Here is an 18,557-nt window from a genome sequence, read left to right as displayed (position 1 = left end):
ACGTTCCAGAGATGTGTGTAAAGCCAAGGAGAGGGCATCTGCCATGGATCTGCTGCATCAGTAGGTGAATTGCAGTGGATCAAGGTAATGTGGGAGGCTGGAGTTGATGTGGCCCATGACCAACCTCTCAAAGCACTTCATATTTATAAATATGGATGTCAGAGCCACTGGGCAGTAGTCATTGAGGCTTTTGAAAAAAATTGCTGACATTCAGTGCGGGGATCTTAAAGCATTAGCACGAACATCAGAAAATTGGAGAAGCCTCGAGCATATGAGCACAGGTAGCTGAGGGTAGGGAGGGCGTGAATTACAGAAATCGAAGAGGGCAAGATACAGAGAGAGAGAGAGAGAGAGAGAGACAGAGATCATAGTGAACAAATGATTGGCCTGGTAGGCAGTGGAAAATACATGATTTTACATGGAACATGCAGATATCTTCGAAAAACAGGACATTGAGTTTTGGAAATTAGTGTTAGAGTTGATTTGGAGTGAACCAAGTTACTGTTCAGTTTGGTTGTGGCTTTTGATGAAGGGATGGTCCAACTGAGATTGAAATTGGAGGAAGATTTCAGGATTTTTTCATGTTCTTGTCTTTCTGTTATGCCCCGAGGTAAAAAGCATTGGAGATGCTGTTAATTTTTTGCACGGCAAGCTGCAGAATATTAACCAGTCTCACACCATTGCCATCACCTTGCCCTTGCAGATGCGGATAAAGTTCTCCAAGCTGACAGAAATTGAAAGCACTCGCATCCTGTGACGATGGTAAGTTTACTTTCTTAAAAAAAAATGCTTGCAGCTTAATGAGCATAATAAAGAGCACAGGGGCTCTGGTTAACACTGCTGCCTCATGGCACCAACAACTTGGGTTCAATTCCGCCCTTAGGTCACTGTCTGTGTGGAGTTTGCACATTGTCCATGTGTCTGCATGGGTTTTCTCCGGGTGCTCGAGTTTCCTCCCACGGTGAAAAGATGTGCAAGTTAGGTGGATTGGCCATGCTAAATTTCCCAAGGTGTTCAGTGATGTGTAGGTTAGGTGAGTTATAGGTGGATGGGTCTGGGTGGGAAGCTTTGAGGGGCAGTGTGGACATGTTGGGCTGACGGACCTGTTTCCACATTGTAACGATTCCCTGAATCATGATTCTATCATTTTACTGAGCGCAAAGGTACAATATTAGCCGGTCATATTTGTCTCACCTCTTTACACATTGACAAGAAAGCTTTAATTTCAGTTTCTATGCATTTGCAACGTGTCTGCTGTCTCTAACAAGGCTGACTATATCTCCTTCTCTAATGCGCATCTCCTGTCCCCTAACACCAAGAGGTGACACTTGCTTTTCGTTTCGTACAATCAGTAAAACAATAGCCTCCATATTACAGCCAGCGGCTTCTCTTAATGCTCACACACGGTTCTTTTTTTCCTCCAGGTATTGACCACTCATCATTTCTTATTCCTCATCTCATCTCTCTCTCATGCACTCTCTCTCTCTCTCTCTCTCTCTCTCTCTCTCTCTCTCTCTCTCTCTCTCTCTCTCTCTCTCTCTCTCTCTCTCTCTCTCTCTCTCTCTCTCTCTCTCCCTGTCATTATCTCTCCTCTCCCTGTTATCCCCCATCACTTGACTCACAGGCACAAACAGAAGTTCACAGTCACACTGTGTTGCACATGCATATCCTATCCCTCATGCTCAAACATACTATCCATACACACACAGAACCAGGAACACAGTCTCTCACTCACACATTCTGTCACATTCTCACTCATTCATACTCCGTACTGTCACACAGTCAAGCACGGTCTTGCACACATGCTATGGCATACTTGCATGCACTGTCGCAGGATCTTTTGCCAATGCTCATACTCTCAAGTACACACAGACACACACCCCCCCCCCGACAAATCTCTCCCTCACACACTTATGCTTGCAAATTTGCTTGCTCTCAAAATCACTCGCTCTCACAGACACTCTCACAGCCTCATGCATGCTTGTAACACTCCCTCCTTGTGCTAATTCTTTTCACACACTCTCAAGCACAGACACTGGCACACACATTCTGTCGTGCGCACACTCACACTTTCATGCACCATCTTTGCACTCTTGAACACAATCATATGCTCACCTCTCTCTCGCACACAGTCAATTTGATTTGAGTCATCATTGTCACTTGTGCCTTGGTAGACTGAGAAGTTTTCTTATGCATGCAGTACAGACAGATCATACCATACAAAGTGCATTCGTGAAATGGAACATTGTGCATCTTCTCTGTAGCTGTCACTGAGAGCGAGATCCAAGTTAGATCCAAAGGGCCTGTTCTGTGCTGTACTGTTCTATGTTCTAGATTTAAAATTTTAAGTGTTCTATTCAGATCCCCAAGAACAGCGGTGAAGATGCAGTTCTTGAATCTTTTCACACATGTATACAAACTTTTTTACATCTTCCCTTCAGTCAAAGGTAGAAGAGAGTGTAATTGTTGGGTGAGAAGGGCTTTTGATTTTGTCAGTGGGTTTCCCGAGGCAGTGGGAAATACAGGTGGAATCAATGAATGGAAGGCTGGTTTGCATAATGGACTATGCTGTGTTCACGACTCTGTAGTTTCTTATGACCTGAGGAAGAGCTGTTGCCAAACCATGCTGTGATAGGTTGCTTTCTATGGTACATCAATAATTGTTGTCCTTGTGGACACACTGAATTGCCTTAGCCTCTTGGGGAAATAGAGACATTGGTGTGCTTTTTTGCCCATTGTGACGATCTGGGTGGACCAGGAGAGATCGTTGGTGATCAACACTCTCAACTATCTCCACCTCAGCAACATCTCTCTCACTGTCTGATGCAGGCGCGCTCACACTCACATTCTGTCGCCCATTCTGTCTGTCTGTCTCTCTCTCCCTCATTGCCCATCTCTCTCGCTCTGTCTGTCGCGCGCTCGCTCTCTCCAATTCTGCCTGGAAGAAGAAAGGCAAGAGCCATAATAAATAGGGATTGTTCAGTTAGAGGAACCATGCTGTGATATGCATCCAGATAGGATGCTTTCTCTGGTACATCCATGAAAGTTGTCCTTGTGGACACACCAAACTGCCTTAGCCCCCTGGCAAGTAGAGACAAATGGTGTGCTTTTTTGCCCATTGCAACGAACTGGGTGGACCAGATTTTTCACAGTCGTACCTGTGACTCCATTGTGGCATATTAACCAGGTCAACAATGTCATTAAGGGGATCCTGAAGGAGGAGGACCGTAAGACACAGCTCGATGTACACATTGGTAAGATGAGTGATTTGGTTTGGGGTAACGATTGCACCAAGCGTTCTGAGAGCTAGGCAGTGGATTAAATAGCAGGACCTGTAAAGTTGTAATCTCTGGATTATTCCTGGTGCCACATGCTGAGAAGGCAAGAAAAAGGGGAAGAAAACAGATGAATGCTTGGCTCAAGTGTTTGTGTTTGGGGAGGGATTTAGACTCCTGGATCTGAAGGAGAATTTGTGAGGATGGTATGTCCTCTCCAAGTGGGCTGGTCTGCAGCTGAAGCAGAAAGGAACCAAAATCCTTGCACAAGGGTTTGCTAATGTTGTGAGGAATTTAAGCTATCGGCCTTGCAAGCAGTGGGCAGTTGAAGAGCAGGGAATTCACTGAGGGGTGAGAAGCTAATAAAATAATAATTATATTCTGGGATTTCAACTGCACAACTTTAATTGAGATTAGATAAAAGTTTGACTTGGGAAATAATTCTTTAAATACATTTGATAGATTATTTTACATGAACATGGAGATGAGCTTGTAAGGGACAGTGCAATGCTGGACCTATTTCTGGGACACAAAGCCAGTGTTCCTTTGGCCCTCGATGTTGCGCCGACCTGTGAACTAATCTTAACCCATCCCCCAACACTATCCCATCATCATCCATATGCTTATCCAAGGACTGTTTAAATGCCCCCAATGTGGCTGAGTGAACTCCATCAGCAGGCAGGGCGATCCTTACCGCTCTCCAACTAAAGAACCTGCCTTTGACATCTATCTCAAATCTATTATCCCTCAATGCGTAGCTCTGCCCCCTCAGACAAGCTGATGCCATCATCCTCAGAAAAAGACTCTCACTGTCCACACGATCTAGTCCACTGATCATCTTGTATGTCTCTATTAAATCCCCTCTGAACCTCCTTCTCTCCAATGAGAACAGACCCAAGACCCTCAGCCTTTCTTCCTCAGACCTTCGCTGCAGAGCAGGCAACATCCTGGTAAATCTCCTCTGAACCTTTTCCAATGCTTCTACATCCTTCCTGTAATGGGGTGACCAGAAATGCACGCAGTATTCCAAGTAAGGCTGCACTAGCTACATCTTTTAATTTACTAGCACAGAGTACATCGCGTCCAGGATACCTATTGACCTTTAGCCCCATTAGTTTCCCTAGCACCTCTTCTCTGGTGATATTTCCTGTCTTCTTTTTGCCCCTTGTTAATTAAGTAATTTTGAGATGCTATTTGTGTCTTTTGCTGTGCAGACTGGTATAAAGTATTTGTTTGTCTCATTTGCTATTTCCTGATTCCCCATTATTATTTTTGCCGCCTCCATTCTTTAAGGGATCTGCTTTCACTTTGACCTCTTCCTTCATTTGTTTAAATAACCTCTTATTGTCTGTTTCTTTTCTATTTCTCGGCTTTGAAATCTTTCCTTATTTCTGGTTTTCTACTAACCTTGGGCACTGACTGTTGAATTGGCAGAACATTGGAGAGAATGCTTCGAATATGAAATTTTTGGTCTGATAAATAGTACTCGACATGGTGCTGTTGCCTCTGCTCCTGCTCGGGTCTCTCCCACTTGAAATGCCAAATGTGAGCCTGCCCATGCTCTTCACAGCTGCCCTGCAGCATTAAATGGCTGGAGGCAGGACAGCGGGCACCCTCTTGGATGGAAGTTCTACCTTGTAGAACTCCTGGCCACTTAGAGCCCAGCAGAGTCTGAAGTTGCTGATGGCTGGATGGCGGGTCCCCGACTAGAGGTGTGGAGTGGTCGAGGTTTGTTAGGGGTTTTTAAAAGATTGGATGAGAGTTTAAGGGCATGAAATGCCTAGGATCAGGCCAAGGGCCCTCCAGATTTTGTGTGTTCTTCCCACCTTCGTATCTGTGGGATGGGGCTGTATAATCGAGCTCATAAGAAGTTATCCTGAGCCTTGAAATAGGACTGGAATGATGCAGCCAAATCTGGTGACTTAACTTCAAGACTAATAATTTTGGTAGTCTTGAATAATAATAATGAAATTTACCCAACTTGTTTTAAGAATGTGACATTTTATCATCAAATTTAGCTAATGCTGTTTTCATTGGAGTACAGGGGATTAATAAGTAGTTAATCGAGACATTAGGGATTACGATAGGTTGGGATAAGATAAACGTGGAAAAGCTGTGTTCCCATGGCTAATGGATGATGTTACAAGGAGAAGGGAATGCATTCATGTTTTGGGGAAAAGATGTAGGGGGATGTAAAGAGGAATTTTTTTTTAAAGCAGTGAATGTTTCTGCCTGGCATTCGATGTTTTGACCATGTTTGCCAGATTTTGTTGGCATCTTGTGAACTAACATTGAATTGATACTTGCTTAACTACTAATTGTTTTTGGTAGACACTGTAGAACATACCATATGTATGGCAAAATAGCAAAATTACAAGAGAAATCTAGTTCAAAACCTAGGTAACAGAGCACCTTTTTAAAATTAACAAGAACGTGTCATTAACACACTTAATAGCTGCGACATAGTGTGATTTAAAAGAATGCTGATAACCCGAAGTGAAATAGGGGTTGTAAGATCCACTGTTTGAAACGAGTGAAGAGCCAATTAGATTGTACTTTGGATTTGGATGTAATGAGAATGCACGCCGGTTGAAAGAGATCGATGTTTTAGGTTAAATTGTTCTGAGTGCTGCTTCATAAATATCAAGGAGGGCTCCATAACATATAAAGCTACTGTTCCTCCACCATTGTTCCACAGAAATTACTGAAGCAAACAACAGAATATGACCAGCATCACTGACGGTTCCCTAGTTAGATTTGACGTTTTGCATTTGAGAAGGAAATGGCCTGTTTCCATCATTCCAGAGTACTTTTGTGAATCATTGTATTTATTTCTAGGCCAAATAAAGGAATTAATTTTATTTAATAGATCCAATAAGTTAAAACTGTAATCGAAGTTAGTTTTCTTCCTCCTTTGCCGTGGATCTGTTGGAGTTGCACACAGCACAATGTGTCTTCGATCAACACAAATTGACACAAAACGAGCAACTTCTAAATGTGACTGAAGTAATCAACTGTTCAACGACCATTATTGATGGTTTGGAACAAAATCACAAAGACTAGGTCAATGTGCCACTCTGTGTCGACATGTATCTGAACTGGCTGCTGAACGTCTTTGATACGTATGTATGATTTACACTTTAATGTAGTACGTTTAGATTGTCCTAAGGTGCATTAAACTGCTTCCTGCATATTGGATTTTGATATATGCATGATCAGTTAAGTAAATGTGAAGATTGTCGACTGATTAAAACCAACCCTGGCATTGTTGACATAAAGTTTCAGTGTGTTCTAATTTCATTTCAGTGAAAGAAATAAAGTAGTTGAAAGTTTTAGCGACTTTTGTTTTAAATCATAAAATTGAAACTGATATACTTTTGATTCCATTTGGTCAGATCTGTACAGGATCATGTAGACATCTCGACACTCTGATTGCAATGCTCTTCACGGTTACAAATGTTAGTGCTGGAGAATGACGTGTATAATGCGCACAATATGAACATCATCCAGTTAATGTCAAGGAATAAACGGCCAGATGTTGAATAAAATTTTGTGACCGTCAATCTCGTAGAGTCATACAGCATAGAAACACCATATCTATGCCTACCAACAAACACCAAACTGCACTAATCTCATTTATCTACACTTGGTCCAGAGCCTACTTTGACCTAGCATTTTAAATGCTCATCCCAGATGCTTTTTAAATGTTGAGAATACCTGCCTCTACTTGCCCTCTCAGGCAGCGTGCTCCATACGTCTACCAGTTTTGACATGAAAAAGCTTTTCCTCAGACTTCCTCACCTTAAACTTGTGCCATCTGGTTTCATCCTCACCTTAAACTTGTGCCATCTGGTCTTAGACACATGTGCCCTGGGGAAAGGATTCTCACAATGTATTCTGCCTGTGCCTGTCATAATTTTCTATGCCTCAATCAGATCAGAGGAATTGAGTATAAGAGCAAAGTGGTCCTTGTGCAGCTGTACAGGGCCCTGGTGAGACCACACCTGGAATACTGTGTGCAGTTTTGGTCTCCCAATTTGAGGAATGACATTCTTGCTATTGAGGGAGTGCAGCGTAGGTTCACAAGGTCAATTCCCGGAATGGCGGGACTATCATATGTTGAAAGATTGGAGCGACTGGGCTTGTGTCCTCTCGAGTTTAGAAGGATGAGAGGGGATCTGATTTAGACGGATAGGATTATGAATGGATTGGACACTGTGGAGGCAGGAAGCATTTTTCTGCTGATGGGTGAGTCCAAGAGGGAGAGAGAAAACAGGAAATTGTAGACCGGTTAGACTGATGTCAGTAGTGGGAACGATGCTGGAGTGAATTATAAAAGATGAAATTACAACTCATTTGGATAGCCGTAACAGGATAGGTCAGAGTCAGCATGGATTTACAAAGGGGAAATTGTGCTTGACGAATCTTCTGGAATCTTTTGAGTATGTAACTATGAAGATAGACAAGGGAGAACCAGTGGATGTAGTGAACCTGGACTTTAAGAAAGCCTTTGATAAAGTCCCACATTGGAGACTAGTGAGCAAAGTCAGGGCACATGTTATTGGGGGCAAAATACTGACTTGGATTATAAATTGGCTGGCTGACAGGAAACAAAGAGTCGTGATGAATGGGTCCCTTTCGGAATGGCAGGCAGTGGCCAGTGGGGTACCACAAGGTTCGGTGCTGGGACCACAGCTGTTTACAATATCCATTAATGATAGAGAAGAAGGCATTAAAAGTAATCTTAGCAAATTTTCCAATGACACAAAGCTGGGTGGGTAGTGTGAAATGTGAGGAGGATGTTATGAGAATACAGGATGACTTGGATTGGCTTGGTGAGTGGACGGATGGCTGACAGATGCAGTTTAATGTTAATAAATGTGTGGTTATCCACTTTTTTGGTAGCAAGAACAGGAAGGCAGATTACTATCTCAATGGAGTCAAGTTGGTAAAGGGGAAGTACAATGTGATCTTGGTGTTCTTGTACATTAGTCAATGAAAGCAAGCATGCAGGTACAGCAGACAGTGAAGAAAGCCAATGGCATGCTGGCCTTCATAACAAGAGGAATTGAGTATAGGAGCAAAGACGTCCTTCTGCAGCTGTACAGGGACCTAGCTTAGAAGGATGAGAGGGGGTCTGATTGAGATGCAGAAGATTATTAAAGGATTGGACACTCTGGAGGCAGGAAGCATGTTTCCGCTGATGGGTGAGTCCAGAACCAGAGGTTCTGTTTAAAAATAAGGGGTAGGCCATTTAGAACAGAGTTGAGGAAAACCTTCTTCACTCAGAGAGTGGTGGATATATGGAATGCTCTGCCCCAGAAGGCTGTGGAGGCCAAGTCTCTGGATAGTTTCAAGAAAGAGATGGATCGATCTCTTCAAGATAGTGGAATCAAGGGTGATGGGGATAAGGCAGGGACAGGATACGGATTGTGGATGATCAGTCATGATTATAATGAATGGTGGTGCTGGCTTGAAGGGCCGAATGGCCTACTCCTGCACCTGTTGTCTGTTGTAAAAGTTAATTGTAGAAGAATGATTAAGATGGTCCCATATATATGGTGTTGGCAGCTGCTTCACATTGGGAAAACAACATGGTTGATCTTGATTCTACTCCTACTTGTTACACAGAAGCCTCTTCGAGCAACAATTCTTGAATGCCACAATGATGCCACCCGAAGGTTGCAGGAACAGCAACTCATATTCAGCTTGGGAACCCTGCAGCCCAATGGTATCAATGTGGACTTCACCATCTTCAAAATCTCCCCTTCCCCCACCGCATCCTAAAACCAGCCCAGTTCGTCCCCTCCCCCCACTGCACCACACAACCAGCCCAGCTCTTCCGCTCCACCCACTGCATCCCAAAACCAGTCCAACCTGTCTCTGCCTCCCTAACCTGTTCTTCCTCTCACCCATCCCTTCCTCCCACCCCAAGCTGCACCTCCATCTCCTACCCACTAACCTCATGCCACCTCCTTGACCTGCCCGTCTTCCCTGGACTGACCTATCCCCTCCCTACCTCCCCACCTGTACTCTCCTCTCCACAAACTATCTTCTTTTCTCTCCATCTTCGGTCCGCCTCCCCCTCTCTCCCTATTTATTCCAGAACCCTCACCCCATCCCCCTCTCTGATGAAGGGTCTAGGCCCAAAATGTCAGCTTTTGTGCTCCTGAGATGCTGCTGGGCCTGCTGTGTTCATCCAGCCTCACATTTTATTATTCTTGAATGTTGATGGGACGTTGAAATGCAGGTAGATTATCGTGATCACTTGTTGAAAATGGATAGCAGCTAGTAGTTCTCTTTCGTCTCAACTAGTGACCAGTAGGCAACGGTCAAACAGTACCTAACCCAGAGGTCACAAGCTCCTCTGAGACATGATGTTAGTTGAGTCTCATGAATAACTACCTGCAGATGGACTATCTGCAGATAAAGCATGGTATTAAATCTCACATATACTGCTCTCAACCGTTTTAATCGAAGTATTTATCACTCGTTGCATAGAAACAGATCACAAAACTGAAATGGCACATGCACAAATGCCAGCATAGAAGTTCTTTACAGTAGCATTTGGTTTAAAGTTGTATTTGTAAAATAAAAGGGTGAAATATTAACTTTCACAAGTCATATTAACATGCTGTAGAAATCTGTGGAAGTGAGAAATTTGTTTTTTGATTCAATACATGTCTGACAAATGACAATTCAAAGAGATCTTTGTTTCAGCTGGAGTGGGTTGTGGAGTCAACCTCATTAGGGGCATTTAAGTGACTATTTGACAGGCATATGGGTGATAATACAAGATAGGGGTGGAGGTTAGATCGACCTGAGGTTTAGGGTAAAAGTTCAGCACAGCATCATGGGCTGAAGGGCCTGTACTGTTGTATGTTCTATGTATCTTATGCTGTATTCAAATAAGTAAAGTCAGTCAGTGACATTCTGCAATTTCCTTTTCCAGGGGTAGGAGTGGAAGAATCAGAGTGTTTCTTTGAAAATTGGCTTGATGTGTCTGTCCAAGGGTCATCTGGAGGAAAAAATACAAGTGTAAGTACTAAATCTATCATTGCTGATACACATGTAAACTGTAGATTTAACTGTACGTAAACTTTGTTTAACAAACTAGCCCACTCAATAAAGTGACAAAAATTACACACCAGATGTTTACTGTATTCTCATCATCTCTGTGATGTCTGGTGAGGGTGCAAGTGAGAAGGCTCCCTGCCAGTAAGTTTGAGTTAAGGCGAAGTTGCATCATTACTGAAGTTATTTATGCTGTAAATGAAGGAGAACAGTAATGTGTATATCCCATGCATTATGTTCCTGTTCTTGAGTGTGTGTTTTTTGTGTGTGTGGACCTATTGATCAACTGGAATTTTTGATTATTCAGCCCATTCCTGGTACCACGGGTACTGTTTAACAAAAGGTTTGCTGTCTTAGTATATTTCTCTATTTAGTCACTGCCACTATTAATGTTAAGTTATAGCGTGGTCTTTGCAGAATCTGCACAGTGCATTCCTGCTGGATAAATGATGCACTACATCTGTATGATGCCATTGCTTCTCAACGACACCATCTTAGCAGCTGTTTTTGTTACCAATAATGTTTTCATCATTAGAATACTTGGAAAATATTCAGAAGTGCTGTATGACTCTACTGCTCACTTGCAGCAGTGATAACACTTAATGTGAGGTCATGTTTTTCCCCATTTGATGTTCTGTTGTCAACAATGTATCTCACAACTAATGGGCATATTTCATTGAAACCTGGTCTGTACAGGTATGGTCCAAGGAAGAACTGATTAGTTTTTGACAGATCTAGATTTATTTCTCTATTTTTTAAAAACATCAGTTAAAATTTGTTGTATAGGCAAATGATCATCTTTCTGGAATATTGTTGATTGATTTAGAATGTTGTGGATTGTGACAGCCCTGATAGTAGAATTTTTCGTAACTATCAAAATATGAGCAGAATTTTCAGAGCAGATTATCAAATTGGCCTGAAGCTTTCTCAGTGAGATGGAAGCTTTTAATAAAAGGATTTATTTTGTCGGCCTTGCATTTACAAAGAATCAGTCAAGTGGAGAAATGCCTCAAAGAAAAGCTGTGTCATTGTAGAGTCATGGATGTTTGTTGCACAGGAGGAGGCCGTGCGGTCTGTCGTTACTGCACTACTCAACAAAGATCTGTCTACATTGAACTCACATGGCATTGATTTCCTTTTTGATTGTTTGACCCATAGCCCTGGAGCCTACGGCAACACAAGTGAATATCTAAATACTGCTTAAATATTCAGACACTTTATGAATCAGCCACACTTTCAGTCAGTGAGTTCATGTCAACTAATGGAAAAAGCAGCTTCCAGTTATCCTTTCTATGCCCTTCAAAATCTTAAACACCTTTTACCAGGTCCCCTTGTCTGCTCCAATCTTGTCATCAGTCAGATGGGCAGGTCAGTGGCGGATTGATATAGCCTGAAGAAGGAATAAGATAAGAGAGTACTTAATGTGGCAAAGCCTGTCGTGCCCGATGGAGGTCAGTTACAGCAGTCAGCAGTGAAGTCCACTGGCAAGGATGGGCGGGTTTTAGCCCAGCGCAGGGAATACAAACCATCACGGGGGAAGCCTCGTTCAAGTGTCTGCAAACTCGTGGCTTAGGAAAGGACTGTAATAGAACATAGAACAGAACAGAACAGTACAGCACAGAACAGGCCCTTCAGCCCACAATGTTGTGCCGACCATTGATCCTCATGTATGCACCCTCAAATTTCTGTGACCATATGCATGTCCAGCAGTCTCTTAAATGACCCCAATGACCTTGCTTCCACAACTGCTGCTGGCAACGCATTCCATGCTCTCACAACTCTCTGTGTAAAGAACCTGCCTCTGACATCCCCTCTATACTTTCCACCAACCAGCTTAAAACTATGACCCCTCATGCTAGCCATTTCTGCCCTGGGAAATAGTCTCTGGCTATCAACTCTATCTATGCCTCTCATTATCTTGTATACCTCAATTAGGTCCCCTCTCCTCCTCCTTTTCTCCAATGAAAAGAGACCGAGCTCAGTCAACCTCTCTTCATAAGATAAGCCCTCCAGTCCAGGCAGCATCCTGGTAAACCTCTTCTGAACCCTCTCCAAAGCATCCACATCTTTACTATAATAGGGCACCCAGAACTGGACGCAGTATTCCAAGTGCGGTCTAACCAAAGTTTTATAGAACTGCAACAAGATTTCATGACTCTTTAACTCAATCCCCCTGTTAATGAAAGCCAAAACACCATATGCTTTCTTAACAACCCTGTCCACTTGGGTGGCCATTTTAAGGGATCTATGTATCTGCACACCAAGATCCCTCTGTTCCTCCACGCTGCCAAGAATCCTATCCTTAATCCTGTACTCAGCTTTCAAATTCGACCTTCCAAAATGCATCACCTCGCATTTATCCAGGTTGAACTCCATCTGCCACCTCTCAGCCCATCTCTGCATCCTGTCAATGTCCTGCTGCAGCCTACAACAGCCCTCTACACTGTCAACGACACCTCCGACCTTTGTGTCGTCTGCAAACTTGCTGACCCATCCTTCAATCCCCTCATCCAAGTCATTAATAAAAATTACAAACAGTAGAGGCCCAAGGACAGAGCCCTGTGGAACCCCACTCACCACTGACTTCCAGGCAGAATATTTTCCTTCTACTACCACTCGCTGTCTTCTGTTGGCCAGCCAATTCTGTATCCAAGCAGCTAAGTTCCCCTGTATCCCATTCCTCCTGACCTTCTGAATGAGCCTACCATGGGGAACCTTATCAAATGCCTTGCTGAAGTCCATATACATCACATCGACAGCTCGACCCTCATCAACTTTTCTAGTCACATCCTCAAAAAACTCGATAAGTTTTGTGAGACATGACCTACCCCTCACAAAGCCGTGTTGACTGTATTTGATCAAGCCATGCTCTTCCAGATGGTCGTAAATCCTATCCCTCAGAATCCTTTCTAACACCTTGCAGACGACAGACGTGAGACTTACTGGTCTGTAATTGCCCGGGATTTCCCTATTTCCTTTCTTGAAGAGAGGAATTACATTTGCCTCCCTCCAGTCCTCAGGTACGACTCCAGTGGAGAGTGATGTTTGACTTTTTAAACTTTTGTTTTTATTCTTCTACTGTTATACTAAGAAGACTGTAGTGCTGAACATTTTAACTTATTCATTTATTTTTATCACATGGAGCATGGAACGGTACAGCACAGTACAGGCCCTTCAGCCCACGATGTTGTGCCGAACTTTTACCCTAATCCTGTGGTCAGTCTAACCTCCGCCCCTACCTTATACTATCATCCATGTGCTTGTCTAATAGCCGATGAAATGCCCCTATTGAGGCTGACTCCACTCCCCTCTCCGGCATTGCATTCCACTCCCCTACGACTCTGAGTAAAGAAGGATGGATAAATTTTCTACTTCTGCAACTAAAATTGCGTACCAAGGGACTTTGTACCTGAGATGGCACCGTCTAAGGCAACTTTGTACTCTTTTCTTTGTACTCTTGTCCCCTGTATTGAATGCATGTGATAATAAAATCTCACTCTAATGCATAGCAGGACACTGGGAAGCTTAGAGGAGAAAAGGGACCCTGGAGTGCTTGTTCATGAATTCCTGAAGGGGTCAGGTCAGGCTAGTAAGGGTTGTTACAAAGACATATGGGACACCTCCCTTTATCAATTGTGGCATAAATTGTAAGAGTGGGAAGGTCACTTTGGAGTTGTTTAAAAGTTTGGTTAGGCCACAGCTGCAGTTGTGTGTGGCATTTTGGTCACCACCCATGAGGAAGGATGTAATTGCACTGGAGGGAATGAAAAGGATGTTGCATGTGTTGGAGCATTTTAGCTGTGAAGAAAGACTGGAAAAAATCACATTATTTTCTGTGAAGCAGAGAAGGTTTGGTGGGTGAATGGAGGTCCTGACAGAGGCATATAAGATTATGAGAGGTATAGATGGGTTGAATAGAAAGCATTGTTCCCCTTAGTTAAAGCATCAATAACAATAGAGCATAATTTTAAAGAGAAAGACGGGAATATTGAGGAGGTTTGAGGAAAATCGTTTTCATCCAGAGTGTGGTGAAGGTCTGGAGCGCATTGCCTGGGCGGGAAGTTGAAACAGGAAACCTCACAACCTTTGAAAAGTACTTGGATGAGCAGTTGACATGTCGTAATATTTAAGAGAATGGTCTCGTGTGTAAAAATGGGACTAGTATATGTTGCAGTGTATTTTTAGAGGTACAGCCTTAGTGGGCCATAGGACCTCTTCTGTACTATATGATTCCATGACAACCCCCAGCCCAGGCAGCTGGTTTTTTCAGTCATCTCCAGGATTACACCCTTCATAGTGTGATCCCTTGCGTTGTTCGCCCTCCCAAGTTCATTAGCTCACACTTTTCCTGGTTGAGTTCAATTGCTGTGCTCAGCTGACCAGTCTGTTGATCTCCTCCTGAAGTTTATTCTTCCTGTCTGTCAACCAATTTTGGATCCAGTGTGCCACTTTGCCTTTGATCCCATGGCTGTTATTTACATGGCCATTCCATCGATATCCTCCTCACTAAATTAACCATTCGCTCGCAATACAGTCATACATCCTGTGTTTAAGCCCAAATGATGAATTAACTTGACAAATTTCAAGGGTCCTTGTGGAAAGCCCTGCACAACCCCACTCAAAGCAAACATCCTGTCAAATAGATATCCCTCTACCATCAATCACCCTGTGCTCTCTGCCACAGCCAGTTTTGGCTCCAGTGTGCCTCTTTGCCTTTGATCCCATGGCTGTTGTTTTCTTGCTCAATCTGCCAAGGGGGACTTTACTAAGCCCACATCAAATGCATAATGTGACCTCATCTTAACAAATCCATAGTGTTTATCCCTGATTATTTCTTGCAAGTACATTCTACCCCTAAGAATGCCTCTTTATAGCTTCACCAGTGCTGAGATTATTCTGATTGGCCTTTAATTTCCTGGTCTGTTCCTCTCTCCGTTTGTTAATAGTGGGACAATGTTAATAGTGTTTCATGACTTCACGTGTGATTGACAAGGGTTTGAAAATTGCTGCCAGCGGCCCAGATATCTCCTCCCTCACTTCCCCCGCTAGCTGGTATACGTTTCAGTTCGCCCTGTAGATGTATCCACTTTTAAAGTTGCTCAACCAGCTGCATCTCCCTGTCTCTTAACCTCTGATGCTCCGAGGTCCTCTGCCCTGATATCTTACTTGCAGTGTCCTTTTCCTTTGTAAAGATTGACACAAAATATTCATTGAGAACGGTGCCGATGTTTTCCAGGTCCACACAAAGATTACCTCTGTGAAATGAACGAGGAGATATTAGAGAGGTTTGAGATTTACAATCAAGAAAGAAATTGACAAAATGACTTCCTTGGAGAATCATACAACATACATTGTCCATTGTTGTAAACAAACAGAAGTTTTTGTTTCCACAGTTGTTTGCAAATAGCCAATCAAGATCATAAAATAATGTTTTAAGATGATTTACAAAGCAAGGCAATTGAGGAAGATGTATTGGATGTATTGAACTCTCAACTACCTCCCTTAAGTTTAGGAATGTCAGTATTTTTCTTCTGGATAACTTTTGCAGATATCTTCAAACAAGTAGCTGAACCCACAGATTTATGTGACCAACGAAGCCTGAGCCTTTTGCTTCACGATGCAGTCCAGATCCCTCGGCAGCTGGGTGAGGTAGCTTCATTTGGAGGCAGCACCATTGAACCAAGTGTCCGCAGTTGCTCCCAACATGTAAGTGTGCTCTGCACCAATTCATAATGTCAAGCGGGTCTACTTGCCAGTATGAATTTTGAGCTCATTTTCGTTTTGTTCACCTGCACATCTGCCAATGTGGTATATCGTATCCATTGCACCCGGTGTGGCCTCCGCTACATTGGGGAAACCAAGCAGAGGCTTGGGAACCACTTTGCAGAACACCTCCGCTTGGTTCGCAACAAACAACTGCACCTCCCAGTCGCGAACCATTTCAACTACCCCTCTCATTCCTCAGACGACATGTCCATCATGGGCCTCCTGCAGTGCCACAATGATGCCACCCGAAGGTTGCTGGAACAGCAACTCATATTCCGCTTGGAAACCCTGCAGCCCAATGGTATCAATGTGGACTTCACAAGCTTCAAAATCTCCCCTTCCCCCACTGCATCCCAAAACCAGCCCAGTTCTTCCCCTCCCCCCACTGCATCTCAAAACCAGCCCAGCCTGTTTCTGCTTCCCTAACTTGTTCTTCCTCCCACCCATTCCTTCCTCCCGTCTCAAGCTGCACCTCCTTTTCCTACCTACTAACCTCATCCCACCTCCTTGACCTGTCTGTCTTCCCTGGACTGACCTATCCCCTCCCTACCTCCCCACCTGTACACTCCTGTCTACCTATCTTCTTTTTTATCCATCTTCGGTCCGCCTCCCCCTCTCTCCTTATTTATTCCAGTTCCCTCTCCCCATGCCCCTCTCTGATGAAGGGTCTAGGCCCGAAACGTCAGCTTTTGTGCTCCTGAGATGCTGCTTGGCCTGCTGTGTTCATCCAGCTCCACACTTTGTTATCTTGCACTATTGATATGGACTGGTTTGTCACTAGAATTTATTACCCAGGCAAAGTGTGTCACGACTTCAGTTGATCTGAGCTCTTAACAGCAGATGGAGCCTCAAGTTAATGCCTCTTCTGAATGCTGGCATCTCCGACAATCCAAATTCCTCAGTACTTCATTGAAGTATTACCCTAAAAATTATGCTTAAATATAAATTACAGCTTGAAGCCATAACCTTCTAATTTATTGTTGAGAGCTCTACTAGTTTATAACAGAACTAGAACGGACCTGGAATGGATACGGGATGGTTTTCTTGAGCAATATGTTGAGGAACCAACTGAAAAGCAGTGCATCTAAGACTGGGTGCTGTGTAATGAGAAGGGAATCATTGCCAATCTAGCTGTGCAAGATTTCTTCGAGATGAGTGGCCGCAACATGATAGAATTTTTTCAATCAAGATGGAGAGTGTGAGAGTTGATTTGGAGACCAGGGTGCTGCATCTTAATAATGAAAGCTGAAGATATGAGGCATGAAATTAGCCTTGATAGATCACAAAGAGTTGCTTAAAGGGATGACGGTGGATAGGCAATGGCAAACATTTAAGGAGCACGTGGGCGGACTACAACAACTGTTTATTCCTGTCTGGCATGAAAGCAAAATGGGTAAGAGGACCAATCCATGACTTAACAAAGGCAATTAGCGATAGTATCTGATCCATGGAAACAACATTTGAGGATTGGCAGCATAGTAGAATTTAGCAAAGAAGGACCAAGGGATTGATTAAGAAGGGGTAAATGCAGTAAAGTAAGCATACAGGGAACATAAAGACTGACACAGAGTTTCTAAAGATACGTGAAGAGAAAGAGACTGGTAAAGACAAATGTTAGGAAGGGGGTTGACCAGTCAAGGGAAGACAGACAGGTCAAGGAGGCAGGGCTGACGCTGGTAGGTAGGAGGTGGGGTGGGGTTAGGGTGTAACCCTAACCCGAACTCTCACCCTAATCTCCACCCCACCTCCTACCTACCAGCATCATCCCCTCCTCCTTGACCTGTCTGTCTTCCCTTGACTGATGAACCTCCATCATAACTCCCCAACAACACTCACCTTTACTGGCTCCAGCACCGCCTCTTTGATCTGTCTCCACCTATCTTCTCCTCTATCCATCTTCTATCCACCTCCCCTTCTCTCTTTATTTATTTCAGAATCCCGTTCCCCTCCCCCATTTCTGAAAAAGGGCCCAAACCCGAAACGTCATCTTTCCTGCTCCTCTGATACCGCTTGGCCAGCTGTGTTCATCCGGCTCCACACCTTGTTATCTCAGATTCTCCAGCATTGGCAGTTCCTCCCGTCTCTGAAGTGGTCTGTTGGCCTTCGTTCCGAGAGGTTTCGAGTACAGAAGCCAGAATGTGGTGTTGCAGTTACGCAGCACCTTGGTGAAGCCGCACCTAAAATAGTGTGTGCAGTTTTGTGCTCCTTTTCTGCGGAAGGATGCTGTTGCTCTCATAGTTTATCAGTGCAGCGCATGTTTATCAGGAATGTTTCCGGAATGGCAGGTCTGATGTATGCTCAGAGATTGACTCGGTTAGGATTGTTCTCGCTGGAATTCAAATGAATGAGGTGACTTATAAAATTCGAACAGGACTGGACAGGATAGATGCAGTTCCCAGTGGTGGGTGTGTCCAGAACCAGGGGTCACAGTGTGAGGATTCA

The 18,557-nt window shown here is 43.7% G+C and overlaps 1 protein-coding gene across 6 annotated transcripts in view; it reads left to right on the top strand.

Moving 5' to 3' along the window:
- LOC132209405 (uncharacterized) overlaps positions 1–18,557 on the top strand; it is a 144,746-nt gene that overhangs the window by 88,276 nt on the left and 37,913 nt on the right. For 5 of the 6 annotated variants that reach the window (XR_009445496.1, XR_009445495.1, XM_059644492.1 and 2 more), the window contains 3 exons: positions 704–762; positions 10,228–10,313; positions 15,898–16,055. The gene's annotated coding sequence lies outside the window, so the exon portion shown is untranslated. Of the gene's footprint in view, positions 1–610; positions 629–703; positions 763–10,227; positions 10,314–15,897; positions 16,056–18,557 lie in introns of those variants that run through there. The other variant, XR_009445497.1, reaches the window with a different exon arrangement.

This window comes from Stegostoma tigrinum, unplaced genomic scaffold (assembly GCF_030684315.1).
Source record: "Stegostoma tigrinum isolate sSteTig4 unplaced genomic scaffold, sSteTig4.hap1 scaffold_91, whole genome shotgun sequence".
Taxonomy (NCBI): domain Eukaryota; kingdom Metazoa; phylum Chordata; class Chondrichthyes; order Orectolobiformes; family Stegostomatidae; genus Stegostoma; species Stegostoma tigrinum.
Note: the sequence above shows the minus strand (reverse complement) of the source record. Positions and strands in the feature narration are given on the sequence as shown.